This window comes from Chiloscyllium punctatum, unplaced genomic scaffold, assembly GCF_047496795.1.
Source record: "Chiloscyllium punctatum isolate Juve2018m unplaced genomic scaffold, sChiPun1.3 scaffold_1677, whole genome shotgun sequence".
Classification (NCBI taxonomy): Eukaryota; Metazoa; Chordata; class Chondrichthyes; order Orectolobiformes; family Hemiscylliidae; genus Chiloscyllium; species Chiloscyllium punctatum.
In genome coordinates this window covers 7,501-22,500 of record NW_027311411.1, presented here as the reverse complement: position 1 = coordinate 22,500, position 15,000 = coordinate 7,501, and positions in this window count along the sequence as shown.

Below are 15,000 nucleotides of genomic sequence, written 5' to 3'. Positions count from 1 at the left end.
TGCTCTCTTCACAAGAGGCTTTATTAGGGAGTGCTAAGGCAAGGTTCTGTGCCCTCCACCCTCATCGCAACACCCATGGGAGCCTCCGGTCGTCAATAGACCGCCGCACCGGCCTCTGACTGACTCTCAGAATGGACGGAAAGAGCCGGGTAAGCCTTTCAAAAGATTCGACCACGTGCCGAAAACTTTAGACTTCCGTGAGCTCTCCGGCTTGCACCGAGACCCGAAGTCGACGTGCGAAGCACCACGGGACCCCTTTCGCCTGCAGGTCCCGAGCCGCCTTTATTTGCTGTTACGAGCATCGTGTGCCCCATACCTGCGTGACGAGCACCGCAGGGCGGCAGAGCCATCGCACTTGGCCGGGTGGCAGAGGAGGACCAGACTATTCACAGATAGCGGCCCAACGACTCCCAGAGCCGGTCGTGCGGCGCGCGAGGTCTGCTCTCTTCACAAGAGGCTTTATTAGGGAGTGCTAAGGCAAGGTTCTGTGCCCTCCACCCTCATCGCAACACCCATGGGAGCCTCCGGTCGTCAATAGACCGCCGCACCGGCCTCTGACTGACTCTCAGAATGGACGGAAAGAGCCGGGTAAGCCTTTCAAAAGATTCGACCACGTGCCGAAAACTTTAGACTTCCGTGAGCTCTCCGGCTTGCACCGAGACCCGAAGTCGACGTGCGAAGCACCACGGGACCCCTTTCGCCTGCAGGTCCCGAGCCGCCTTTATTTGCTGTTACGAGCATCGTGTGCCCCATACCTGCGTGACGAGCACCGCAGGGCGGCAGAGCCATCGCACTTGGCCGGGTGGCAGAGGAGGACCCGACTATTCACAGATAGCGGCCCAACGACTCCCAGAGCCGGTCGTGCGGCGCGCGAGGTCTGCTCTCTTCACAAGAGGCTTTATTAGGGAGTGCTAAGGCAAGGTTCTGTGCCCTCCACCCTCATCGCAACACCCATGGGAGCCTCCGGTCGTCAATAGACCGCCGCACCGGCCTCTGACTGACTCTCAGAATGGACGGAAAGAGCCGGGTAAGCCTTTCAAAAGATTCGACCACGTGCCGAAAACTTTAGACTTCCGTGAGCTCTCCGGCTTGCACCGAGACCCGAAGTCGACGTGCTAAGCACCACGGGACCCCTTTCGCCTGCAGGTCCCGAGCCGCCTTTATTTGCTGTTACGAGCATCGTGTGCCCCATACCTGCGTGACGAGCACCGCAGGGCGGCAGAGCCATCGCACTTGGCCGGGTGGCAGAGGAGGACCAGACTATTCACAGATAGCGGCCCAACGACTCCCAGAGCCGGTCGTGCGGCGCGCGAGGTCTGCTCTCATCACAAGAGGCTTTAGGGAGTGCTCAGGCAAGGGTCAGCCCGCAGCCTTCCTGGCAACACCCAGGGGAACCAGGCCACTCGCGTCTCTCGCCTTCATTTTCGACACGAGCGCCTGCGGAGGGCCACCACCCCCTCCGATTGTCAAGAGACCTCCGCACCGGCCTCTGACTTACTCTCAGAATGGACGGAAAGAGCCGGGTAAGCCTTTGAAAAGATTCGACCACGTGCCGAAAACTTTAGACTTCCGTGAGCTCTCCGGCTTGCACCGAGACCCGAAGTCGACGTGCTTAGCACCACGGGACCCCTTTCGCCTGCAGGTCCCGAGCCGCCTTTTATTTTTGTTACGAGTATCGTGTTCCCCAAACCTGGGTGACGAGCACCGCAGGGCGGCAGAGCCATCGCGCTTGTCCGGGTGGCAGAGGAGGACCAGACTATTCACAAATAGCGGCCCAACGACTCCCAGAGCCGGTCGTGCGGCAGGCGAGGTCTGCTCTCATCACAAGAGGCTTTAGGGAGTGCTCAGGCAACGGTCAGCCCGCAGCCTTCTTGGCAACACCCAAGGGAACCAGGCCACTCGCGTCTCTCGCCTTCATTTTGGACACGAGCGCCTGTGGAGGGACGGCCGGAGTCAACGTGGGGTTTGCCCGCCCTCCAATAGTGTCAAAAGACCGCCGCACAAGTCTCTGACTGACTCTTAGAACAGACAGAAAGAGTTTGTCAAATCTGTCAAAAAATTGACAAAGTGTCAAAAATTCGACTTCCAAGAGCTCTCCGGCATGCACTCATACCTGTCATTAAAGTGCTATGCCCGTGGAACCGTTTTTCGGATGCCTTTCAGAACGGTCCCGCGCCGCCATTTTGTTCTAAAAATCGTGTTCCCATATATCTCCGGGTACCCCGCCAACCTCACTGCGGAAAAACTACAAGTGGCACTGAATGGGTCTGAATTCCAAATTTGACTGCATCGGTCTGGAACTCGGTCCGGTCAAAACCGTTTGGATTTTTCTCGGTCCGGACTTCCGCGACAGACAAAGTTAAAGTTTTCGGGCTGCAGGCACAAAACGACAGCTGGCCATTTGCCGGGCTCAATTCACCCAATTCCTCCGGCACTTCGGAGCACATGTTCGGTGTAAGTTTGCGAATCTTTCCCGATGCTGCAGCATTTTCCTCCGCTGACACTTAGAATATTTTTCACACTTTGCTGAAAATTTTTCTAAGTGTTTTTTTCCAAGTTTTCCTGGTTACTGATTTCTTCTTTTTAAACATTTTTCTAAGTTTTTCTGGTTACTGATTTCTTCTTTTTAAACATTTTTCGCAGTTTGTCTGGTTACTGATTTCTTCTTTTTAAACATTTTTCGCCGTTTTTCTGGTTACTGATTTCTTCTTTTTAAACATTTTTCGCCGTTTTTCTGGTTACTGATTTCTTCTTTTTAAACATTTTTCTAAGTTTTTCTGGTTACTCATTTCTTCTTTTTAAACATTTTTCTAAGTTTTTCTGGTTACTGATTTCTTCTTTTTAAACATTTTTCTAAGTTTTTCTGGTTACTCATTTCTTCTTTTTAAACATTTTTCTAAGTTTTTCTGGTTACTCACTTCTTCTTTTTAAACATTTTTCGCCGTTTTTCTGGTTACTGATTTCTTCTTTTTAAACATTTTTCTAAGTTTTTCTGGTTACTCATTTCTTCTTTTTAAACATTTTTCTAAGTTTTTCTGGTTACTCATTTCTTCTTTTTAAACATTTTTCTAAGTTTTTCTGGTTACTGATTTCTTCTTTTTAAACATTTTTCTAAGTTTTTCTGGTTACTGATTTCTTCTTTTTAAACATTTTTCTAAGTTTTCCTGGTTACTCATTTCTTCTTTTTAAACATTTTTCTAAGTTTTCCTGGTTACTCATTTCTTCTTTTTAAACATTTTTCTAAGTTTTCCTGGTTACTGATTTCTTCTTTTTAAACATTTTTCGCAGTTTTTCTGGTTACTGATTTCTTCTTTTTAAACATTTTTTCGCAGTTTGTCTGGTTACTGATTTCTTCTTTTTAAACATTTTTCGCCGTTTTTCTGGTTACTGATTTCTTCTTTTTAAACATTTTTCGCCGTTTTTCTGGTTACTGATTTCTTCTTTTTAAGCATTTTTCTAAGTTTTTCTGGTTACTCATTTCTTCTTTTTAAACATTTTTCTAAGTTTTTCTGGTTACTGATTTCTTCTTTTTAAACATTTTTCTAAGTTTTTCTGGTTACTCATTTCTTCTTTTTAAACATTTTTCTAAGTTTTTCTGGTTACTCACTTCTTCTTTTTAAACATTTTTCTAAGTTTTTCTGGTTACTGATTTCTTCTTTTTAAACATTTTTCGCCGTTTTTCTGGTTACTGATTTCTTCTTTTTAAACATTTTTCTAAGTTTTTCTGGTTACTCATTTCTTCTTTTTAAACATTTTTCTAAGTTTTTCTGGTTACTGATTTCTTCTTTTTAAACATTTTTCTAAGTTTTCCTGGTTACTGATTTCTTCTTTTTAAACATTTTTCGCAGTTTTTCTGGTTACTGATTTCTTCTTTTTAAACATTTTTCTAAGTTTTCCTGGTTACTGATTTCTTCTTTTTAAACATTTTTCGCAGTTTTTCTGGTTACTGATTTCTTCTTTTTAAACATTTTTCTAAGTTTTTCTGGTTACTGATTTCTTCTTTTTAAACATTTTTCTAAGTTTTTCTGGTTACTCACTTCTTCTTTTTAAACATTTTTCTAAGTTTTCCTGGTTACTGATTTCTTCTTTTTAAACATTTTTCGCAGTTTGTCTGGTTACTGATTTCTTCTTTTTAAACATTTTTCGCAGTTTTTCTGGTTACTGATTTCTTCTTTTTAAACATTTTTCTAAGTTTTTCTGGTTACTCACTTCTTCTTTTATAACATTTTTCTAAGTTTTCCTGGTTACTGATTTCTTCTTTTTAAACATTTTTCTAAGTTTTCCTGGTTACTGATTTCTTCTTTTTAAACATTTTTCTAAGTTTTCCTGGTTACTGATTTCTTCTTTTTAAACATTTTTCTAAGTTTTTCTGGTTACTCATTTCTTCTTTTTAAACATTTTTCGCAGTTTTTCTGGTTACTGATTTCTTCTTTTTAAACATTTTCCTAAGTTTTCCTGGTTACTGATTTCTTCTTTTTAAACATTTTTCTAAGTTTTCCTGGTTACTCATTTCTTCTTTTTGATCATTTTTCTAAGTTTTCCTGGTTACTGATTTCTTCGTTTTGAACATTTTTCTAAGTTTTCCTGGTTACTCACTTCTTCTTTTCAAACATTTTTCTTCGTTTTTCTGTTTACTCATTTAGCACTTTCAGGCACTTTCCCATCATTTCCTCGTTCCCGATTTCACCCTTTAAAACGCTTTCGGGCATTTCCCTAAGTTTTGCGGTTCACTCGTTTGGGACTCACTGACACCTTCTCTAGCTTCCCTGCTCACTTTTTTCGTACTGTTGAGAAAATTCGAACCCTTTCCTTAACTATGCCGGTTACTGACTTCACCGCTTCAGACCCTTGTCCCCGTAATGAAAGATACCATTTCCCACCGTGGGAAATGCACGAAAATCGGACTGAACACGGGGGAGGCTCCCCCCTCGAAGGCGAGACCGTCGGCAGAACCGCCGGGTCAAACCCGGCCGAGCTACCCGGCTTACAAGTCTCAAAGTCGGTATGAGCAGTCACGTCCACCCCCATTCCCTTTTGGACCACTTCCCACGGTTCCAAATGCATGAAAATCGGCCTGTACACGGGGGAGGCACCCGCCTCGAAGACGAGACCGTCGGCAGAACCGCCGGGTCAAACCCGGCTGAGCTACCCGGCTCGGAAGCGCCAAAGTCGGGTTGAGCAGTCACATTCACTCCCATCGACGTTTGGACCACTTCCCACGGTTCGAAATGCACGGAAATCGGCCTGTACACGGGGGAGGCACCCGCCTCGAAGAGGAGACTGTCGGCAGAACCGCCGGGTCAAACCCGGCTGTGCTAACCGGCTCGGAAGCGCCAAAGTCGGGTTGAGCAGTCACATTCACTCCCATCCCCTTTTGGGCAACTTCCCACGGTTGGAAATGCATGGAAATCGGACTGAACACGGGGGAGGCTCCCCCCTCGAAGGCGAGACCGTCGGCAGAACCGCAGGATCAAACCCGGCTGAGCTACCCGGCTTACAAGTCTCAAAGTCGGTATGAGCAGACACGTCCACCCCCATTCCCTTTTGGACCACTTCCCACGGTTCGAAATGCATGAAAATCGGCCTGTATACGGGGGAGGCACCCGCCTCGAAGACGAGACCGTCGGCAGACCCGCCGGGTCAAACCCGGCTGAGCTACCCGGCTCGGAAGCGCCAAAGTCGGGTTGAGCAGTCACATTCACTCCCATCCCCTTTTGGACCACTTCCCACGGTTCGAAATGCACGAAAATCGGCCTGTACACGGGGGAGGCACCCGCCTCGAAGACGAGACCGTCGGCAGAACCGCCGGAACAAACCCGGCTGAGCTACCCGGCTTACAAGTCTCAAAGTCGGTATGAGCAGACACGTCCACCCCCATTCCCTTTTGGACCACTTCCCACGGTTCGAAATGCATGAAAATCGGCCTGTATACGGGGGAGGCACCCGCCTCGAAGACGAGACCGTCGGCAGACCCGCCGGGTCAAACCCGGCTGAGCTACCCGGCTCGGAAGCGCCAAAGTCGGGTTGAGCAGTCACATTCACTCCCATCCCCTTTTGAACCTCTTCCCACCGTTGGAAATGCACGAAAATCGGCCTGTACACGGGGGAGGCTCCCCCCTCGAAGGCGAGACCGTCGGCAGAACCGCCGGGTCAAACCCGGCTGAGCTACCCGGCTTACAAGTCTCGAAGTCGGGTTGAGCAGTCACATTCACTCCCATCGACTTTTGGGCAACTTCCCACCGTTGCAAATGCATGAAAATCGGCCTGTACACGGGGGAGGCACCCGCCTCGAAGTCGAGACCGTCGGCAGAACCGCCGGGTCCAACCCGGCTGAGCTACCCGGCTTACAAGTCTCAAAGCCGGGTTGGGCAGTCACGTTCACCCCCATTCCCTTTTGGATCACTTCCCACGGTTCGAAATGCACGAAAACCGGCCTGTACACGGGGGAGGGTCCGCCCTCGAAGGCGAGACCGTCGGCAGAACCGCCGGGTCAAACCTGGCTGAGCTACCCGGCTTACAAGTCTCAAAGTCGGGTTGAGCAGTCACGTTCACTCCCATCGACTTTTAGACCACTTCCCACGGTTCGAAATGCACGAAAATCGGCCTGTACACGGGGGAGGCACCCGCCTCGAAGACGAGACCGTCGGCAGAACCGCCGGGTCAAACCCGGCCGAGCTACCCGGGTTAGAAGCCTCAGAGTCGGGTTGAGCAGTCACGTTCACTCCCATCGACTTTTAGACCACTTCCCACGGTTGGAAATGCACGAAAATCGGCCTGTACACGGGGGTGGCATCCGCCTCGAAGACGAGACCGTCGGCAGAACCGCCGGGTCAAACCCGGCTGAGCTACCCGGCTTACAAGTCTCAAAGTCGGGTTGAGCAGTCACATTCACTCCCATCGACTTTTGGGCAACTTCCCACGGTTCGAAATGCACAAGATTCGGCCTGAACACGGGGGACGCTCCCCCCTCGAAGGCGAGACCGTCGGCAGACCCGCCGGGTCAAACCCGGCTGAGCTACCCGGCTCGGAAGCGCCAAAGTCGGTATGAGCAGTCACGTTCACTCCCATCCCCTTTTGGACCGCTTCCCACGGTACGAAATGCATGAAAATCGGCCTGTACACGGGGGAGGCACCCGCCTCGAAGACGAGACCGTCGGCAGAACCGCCGGGTCAAACCCGGCTGAGCTACCCGGCTTACAAGTCTCAAAGTCGGGTTGAGCAGTCACATTCACTCCCATCGACTTTTGGGCAACTTCCCACGGTTCGAAATGCACAAAATTCGGCCTGAACACGGGGGACGCTCCCCCCTCGAAGGCGAGACCGTCGGCAGAACCGCCGGGTCAAACCCGGCTGAGCTACCCGGCTTAAAAGTCTCAAAGTCGGTATGAGCAGTCACATTCACCCCCATTCCCTTTTGGACCACTTCCCACGGTTGGAAATGCATGAAAATCGGCCTGGACACGGGGGAGGCTCCCCCCTCGATGACGAGACCGTCGGCAGAACCGCCGGAACAAACCCGGCTGAGCTACCCGGCTTACAAGTCTCAAAGTCGGTATGAGCAGACACGTCCACCCCCATTCCCTTTTGGACCACTTCCCACCGTTGGAAATGCACGAAAATCGGCCTGTACACGGGGGAGGCACCGGCCTCGAAGACGAGACCGTCGGCAGAACCGCCGGATCAAACCCGGCCGAGCTACCCGGGTTAGAAGCCTCAGAGTCGGGTTGAGCAGTCACATTCACTCCCATCCCCTTTTGAACCTCTTCCCACCGTTGGAAATGCACGAAAATCGGCCTGTACACGGGGGAGGCTCCCCCCTCGAAGGCGAGACCGTCGGCAGAACCGCCGGGTCAAACCCGGCTGAGCTACCCGGCTTAAAAGTCTCAAAGTCGGGTTGAGCAGTCACATTCACTCCCATCGACTTTTGGGCAACTTCCCACCGTTGCAAATGCATGAAAATCGGCCTGTACACGGGGGAGGCTCCGCCCTCGAAGGCGAGACCGACGGCAGAACCGCCGGGTCAAACCCGGCCGGGCTACCCGGGTTAGAAGCCTCAGAGTCGGGTTGAGCAGTCGCATTCACCCCCATCCCCTTTTGAACCTCTTCCCACCGTTGGAAATGCACGAAAATCGGCCTGTACACGGGGGAGGCACCGGCCTCGAAGACGAGACCGTCGGCAGAACCGCCGGATCAAACCCGGCCGAGCTACCCGGGTTAGAAGCCTCAGAGTCGGGTTGAGCAGTCACATTCACTCCCATCCCCTTTTGAACCTCTTCCCACCGTTGGAAATGCACGGAAATCGGCCTGTACACGGGGGAGGCTCCCCCCTCGAAGGCGAGACCGTCGGCAGAACCGCCGGGTCAAACCCGGCTGAGCTACCCGGCTTACAAGTCTCAAAGTCGGTATGAGCAGACACGTCCACCCCCATTCCCTTTTGGACCACTTCCCACCGTTGGAAATGCACGAAAATCGGCCTGTACACGGGGGAGGCACCGGCCTCGAAGACGAGACCGTCGGCAGAACCGCCGGATCAAACCCGGCCGAGCTACCCGGGTTAGAAGCCTCAGAGTCGGGTTGAGCAGTCACATTCACTCCCATCCCCTTTTGAACCTCTTCCCACCGTTGGAAATGCACGAAAATCGGCCTGTACACGGGGGAGGCTCCCCCCTCGAAGGCGAGACCGTCGGCAGAACCGCCGGGTCAAACCCGGCTGAGCTACCCGGCTTAAAAGTCTCAAAGTCGGGTTGAGCAGTCACATTCACTCCCATCGACTTTTGGGCAACTTCCCACCGTTGCAAATGCATGAAAATCGGCCTGTACACGGGGGAGGCTCCGCCCTCGAAGGCGAGACCGACGGCAGAACCGCCGGGTCAAACCCGGCCGGGCTACCCGGCTCGGAAGCGCCAAAGTCGGGTTGAGCAGTCACATTCACCCCCATCCCCTTTTGGGCCACTTCCCACGGTTCGAAATGCATGAAAATCGGCCTGTACACGGGGGACGCTCCCCCCTCGAAGGCGAGGCAGTCGGCAGAACCGCCGGGTCAAACCCGGCTGAGCTACCCGGGTTAGATGCCTCAAAGTCGGGTTGAGCAGTCACATTCACCCCCATCCCCTTTCGGCCCCCTTCCCACGGTTGGAAATGCATGAAAATCGGCCTGTACACGGTGGGCGCTCCCCCCTCGAAGGTGAGACCTTCGGCAGAACCGCCGGGTCAAATCCTGCCGAGCTACCCGCGTTAGAGGTCTCAATGTCGGCTTCAGCAGTCACATTCAATCCCATTCCCGTTTGGACCTCTTCCCGCCGATGGAAATGCACAAAATTCGGCCTGAACACGCGGGGCGCTCCCCCCTCGAAGGCGAGACCGTCGCCAGAACCGCCGGGTCAAATCCGGCTGAGCTACCCGCGTTACAGGTCTCAAAGTCGGGTTGAGCAGTCACGTTCACCCCCATCCCCTTTCGGACCCCTTCCCACGGTTGGAAATGCATGAAAATCGGCCTGTACACGGTGGGCGCTCCCCCCTCGAAGGTGAGACCTTCGGCAGAACCGCCGGGTCAAATCCGGCCGAGCTACCCGCGTTAGAGGTCTCAATGTCGGCTTCAGCAGTCACATTCAATCCCATTCCCGTTTGGACCTCTTCCCGCCGATGGAAATGCACAAAATTCGGCCTGAACACGCGGGACGCTCCCCCCTCGAAGGTGAGACCTTCGGCAGAACCGCCGGGTCAAATCCGGCCGAGCTACCCGCGTTAGAGGTCTCAATGTCGGCTTCAGCAGTCACATTCAATCCCATTCCCGTTTGGACCTCTTCCCGCCGATGGAAATGCACAAAATTCGGCCTGAACACGCGGGACGCTCCCCCCTCGAAGGCGAGACCGTCGCCAGAACCGCCGGGTCAAATCCGGCTGAGCTACCCGCGTTACAGGTCTCAAAGTCGGGTTGAGCAGTCACGTTCACCCCCATCCCCTTTCGGACCCCTTCCCACGGTTGGAAATGCATGAAAATCGGCCTGTACACGGTGGGCGCTCCCCCCTCGAAGGTGAGACCTTCGGCAGAACCGCCGGGTCAAATCCGGCCGAGCTACCCGCGTTAGAGGTCTCAATGTCGGCTTCAGCAGTCACATTCAATCCCATTCCCGTTTGGACCTCTTCCCGCCGATGGAAATGCACAAAATTCGGCCTGAACACGCGGGACGCTCCCCCCTCGAAGGTGAGACCTTCGGCAGAACCGCCGGGTCAAATCCGGCCGAGCTACCCGCGTTAGAGGTCTCAATGTCGGCTTCAGCAGTCACATTCAATCCCATTCCCGTTTGGACCTCTTCCCGCCGATGGAAATGCACAAAATTCGGCCTGAACACGCGGGACGCTCCCCCCTCGAAGGCGAGACCGTCGCCAGAACCGCCGGGTCAAATCCGGCTGAGCTACCCGCGTTAGAGGTCTCAAAGTCGGGTTGAGCAGTCACGTTCACCCCCATCCCCTTTCGGACCCCTTCCCACGGTTGGAAATGCATGAAAATCGGCCTGTACACGGTGGGCGCTCCCCCCTCGAAGCTGAGACCTTCGGCAGAACCGCCGGGTCAAATCCGGCCGAGCTACCCGCGTTAGAGGTCTCAATGTCGGCTTCAGCAGTCACATTCAATCCCATTCCCGTTTGGACCTCTTCCCGCCGATGGAAATGCACAAAACTCGGCCTGAACACGCGGGACGCTCCCCCCTCGAAGGTGAGACCTTCGGCAGAACCGCCGGGTCAAATCCGGCCGAGCTACCCGCGTTAGAGGTCTCAATGTCGGCTTCAGCAGTCACATTCAATCCCATTCCCGTTTGGACCTCTTCCCGCCGATGGAAATGCACAAAATTCGGCCTGAACACGCGGGACGCTCCCCCCTCGAAGGCGAGACCGTCGCCAGAACCGCCGGGTCAAATCCGGCCGAGCTACCCGCGTTAGAGGTCTCAATGTCGGCTTCAGCAGTCACATTCAATCCCATTCCCTTTTGGAACACTTCCCGCCGTTAACAATGCACGATATTCGGCCTGAACACGCGGGACGCTCCCCCCTCGAAGGTGAGACCTTCGGCAGAACCGCCGGGTCAAATCCTGCCGAGCTACCCGCGTTAGAGGTCTCAATGTCGGCTTCAGCAGTCACATTCAATCCCATTCCCGTTTGGACCTCTTCCCGCCGATGGAAATGCACAAAATTCGGCCTGAACACGCGGGACGCTCCCCCCTCGAAGGCGAGACCGTCGCCAGAACCGCCGGGTCAAATCCGGCCGAGCTACCCGCGTTAGAGGTCTCAATGTCGGCTTCAGCAGTCACATTCAATCCCATTCACGTTTGGAACACTTCCCGCCGTTAACAATGCACGATATTCGGCCTGAACACGCGGGACGCTCCCCCCTCGAAGGTGAGACCTTCGGCAGAACCGCCGGGTCAAATCCTGCCGAGCTACCCGCGTTAGAGGTCTCAATGTCGGCTTCAGCAGTCACATTCAATCCCATTCCCGTTTGGACCTCTTCCCGCCGATGGAAATGCACAAAATTCGGCCTGAACACGCGGGGCGCTCCCCCCTCGAAGGCGAGACCGTCGCCAGAACCGCCGGGTCAAATCCGGCTGAGCTACCCGCGTTACAGGTCTCAAAGTCGGCTTCAGCAGTCACATTCAATCCCATTCCCTTTTGGAACACTTCCCGCCGTTAACAATGCACGATATTCGGACTGAACACGGGGGCCGGTCCGCCCTCGAAGTCAACACCGTCCGCAGAACCGCCGGGTCAAATCCGGCCGAGCTACCCGCGTTAGAGGTCTCAATGTCGGCTTCAGCAGTCACATTCAATCCCATTCCCGTTTGGACCTCTTCCCGCCGATGGAAATGCACAAAATTCGGCCTGAACACGCGGGACGCTCCCCCCTCGAAGGTGAGACCTTCGGCAGAACCGCCGGGTCAAATCCGGCCGAGCTACCCGCGTTAGAGGTCTCAATGTCGGCTTCAGCAGTCACATTCAATCCCATTCCCGTTTGGACCTCTTCCCGCCGATGGAAATGCACAAAATTCGGCCTGAACACGCGGGACGCTCCCCCCTCGAAGGCGAGACCGTCGCCAGAACCGCCGGGTCAAATCCGGCTGAGCTACCCGCGTTAGAGGTCTCAAAGTCGGGTTGAGCAGTCACGTTCACCCCCATCCCCTTTCGGACCCCTTCCCACGGTTGGAAATGCATGAAAATCGGCCTGTACACGGTGGGCGCTCCCCCCTCGAAGCTGAGACCTTCGGCAGAACCGCCGGGTCAAATCCGGCCGAGCTACCCGCGTTAGAGGTCTCAATGTCGGCTTCAGCAGTCACATTCAATCCCATTCCCGTTTGGACCTCTTCCCGCCGATGGAAATGCACAAAACTCGGCCTGAACACGCGGGACGCTCCCCCCTCGAAGGTGAGACCTTCGGCAGAACCGCCGGGTCAAATCCGGCCGAGCTACCCGCGTTAGAGGTCTCAATGTCGGCTTCAGCAGTCACATTCAATCCCATTCCCGTTTGGACCTCTTCCCGCCGATGGAAATGCACAAAATTCGGCCTGAACACGCGGGACGCTCCCCCCTCGAAGGCGAGACCGTCGCCAGAACCGCCGGGTCAAATCCGGCCGAGCTACCCGCGTTAGAGGTCTCAATGTCGGCTTCAGCAGTCACATTCAATCCCATTCCCTTTTGGAACACTTCCCGCCGTTAACAATGCACGATATTCGGCCTGAACACGCGGGACGCTCCCCCCTCGAAGGTGAGACCTTCGGCAGAACCGCCGGGTCAAATCCTGCCGAGCTACCCGCGTTAGAGGTCTCAATGTCGGCTTCAGCAGTCACATTCAATCCCATTCCCGTTTGGACCTCTTCCCGCCGATGGAAATGCACAAAATTCGGCCTGAACACGCGGGACGCTCCCCCCTCGAAGGCGAGACCGTCGCCAGAACCGCCGGGTCAAATCCGGCCGAGCTACCCGCGTTAGAGGTCTCAATGTCGGCTTCAGCAGTCACATTCAATCCCATTCACGTTTGGAACACTTCCCGCCGTTAACAATGCACGATATTCGGCCTGAACACGCGGGACGCTCCCCCCTCGAAGGTGAGACCTTCGGCAGAACCGCCGGGTCAAATCCTGCCGAGCTACCCGCGTTAGAGGTCTCAATGTCGGCTTCAGCAGTCACATTCAATCCCATTCCCGTTTGGACCTCTTCCCGCCGATGGAAATGCACAAAATTCGGCCTGAACACGCGGGGCGCTCCCCCCTCGAAGGCGAGACCGTCGCCAGAACCGCCGGGTCAAATCCGGCTGAGCTACCCGCGTTACAGGTCTCAAAGTCGGCTTCAGCAGTCACATTCAATCCCATTCCCTTTTGGAACACTTCCCGCCGTTAACAATGCACGATATTCGGACTGAACACGGGGGCCGGTCCGCCCTCGAAGTCAACACCGTCCGCAGAACCGCCGGGGCAAATCCGGCTGAGCTACCCCGCCCCCGAACACTCAAAGTCCCTCTGAAGCCTTGCATTCGCCTCCTTGGAAAATTGACGTCAAACATTACCAAAATCGGGGGCACGAGCACTAAAGCTAAGTCTCACCCTTTCCCTATCCCTAACCAGGAACCGAACGCCCACCCTCAGCCTCACACCAACGCCGGTGCCACTCCAGACAGACACACCCTTCAAAACCACACCCATCCGGCCATGCAACTCAAAAAGGGTCCAAATTCAGAAACACCCCCTTCAAAAGGCACTCCATCCTCGGCCACACCACCGGGACATGCTCCCCTCGGCGATAATTAAGCCCCCACCACTATTTGAAGCCAACCGCAGCCGCAACTCGAACGGAGAAATCAGTAACCAATTCAAAAATGCGCTTGGTTACTGATTTCTACTGAGCCGAAAAAATTCTAAGTGTCGGTGGTTACTGATTTATACCAACCCGAAAAAATTCTAAGTGTCAGTGGTTACTGATTTATACCAACCCGAAAATATTCTAAGTGTCAGTGGTTACTGATTTATACCAACCCGAAAAAATTCTAAGTGTCAGTGGTTACTGATTTATACCAAGTCGAAAAAATTCTAAGTGTCAGTGGTTACTGATTTATACCAACCCGAAAATATTCTAAGTGTCAGTGGTTACTGATTTATACCAACTCGAAAAAATTCTAAGTGTCAGTGGTTACTGATTTATACCGACCCGAAAAAATTCTAAGTGTCAGTGGTTACTGATTTATACCAACTCGAAAATATTCTAAGTGTCGGTGGTTACTGATTTATACCAACCCGAAAAAATTCTAAGTGTCAGTGGTTACTGATTTATACCAACTCGAAAAAATTCTAAGTGTCGGTGGTTACTGATTTATACCAACTCGAAAATATTCTAAGTGTCGGTGGTTACTGATTTATACCTACCCGAAAATATTCTAAGTGTCAGTGGTTACTGATTTATACCAAGTCGAAAATATTCTAAGTGTCAGTGGTTACTGATTTATACCAACTCGAAAAAATTCTAAGTGTCAGTGGTTACTGATTTATACCAACTCGAAAATATTCTAAGTGTCGGTGGTTACTGATTTATACCAACCCGAAAATATTCTAAGTGTCAGTGGTTACTGATTTATACCAACTCGAAAAAATTCTAAGTGTCGGTGGTTACTGATTTATACCAACTCGAAAATATTCTAAGTGTCGGTGGTTACTGATTTATACCAACCCGAAAATATTCTAAGTGTCAGTGGTTACTGATTTATACCAAGTCGAAAATATTCTAAGTGTCAGTGGTTACTGATTTATACCAACTCGAAAATATTCTAAGTGTCGGTGGTTACTGATTTATACCAACCCGAAAATATTCTAAGTGTCAGTGGTTACTGATTTATACCAACTCGAAAAAATTCTAAGTGTCAGTGGTTACTGATTTATACCAACTCGAAAATATTCTAAGTGTCGGTGGTTACTGATTTATACCAACCCGAAAATATTCTAAGTGTCAGTGGTTACTGATTTG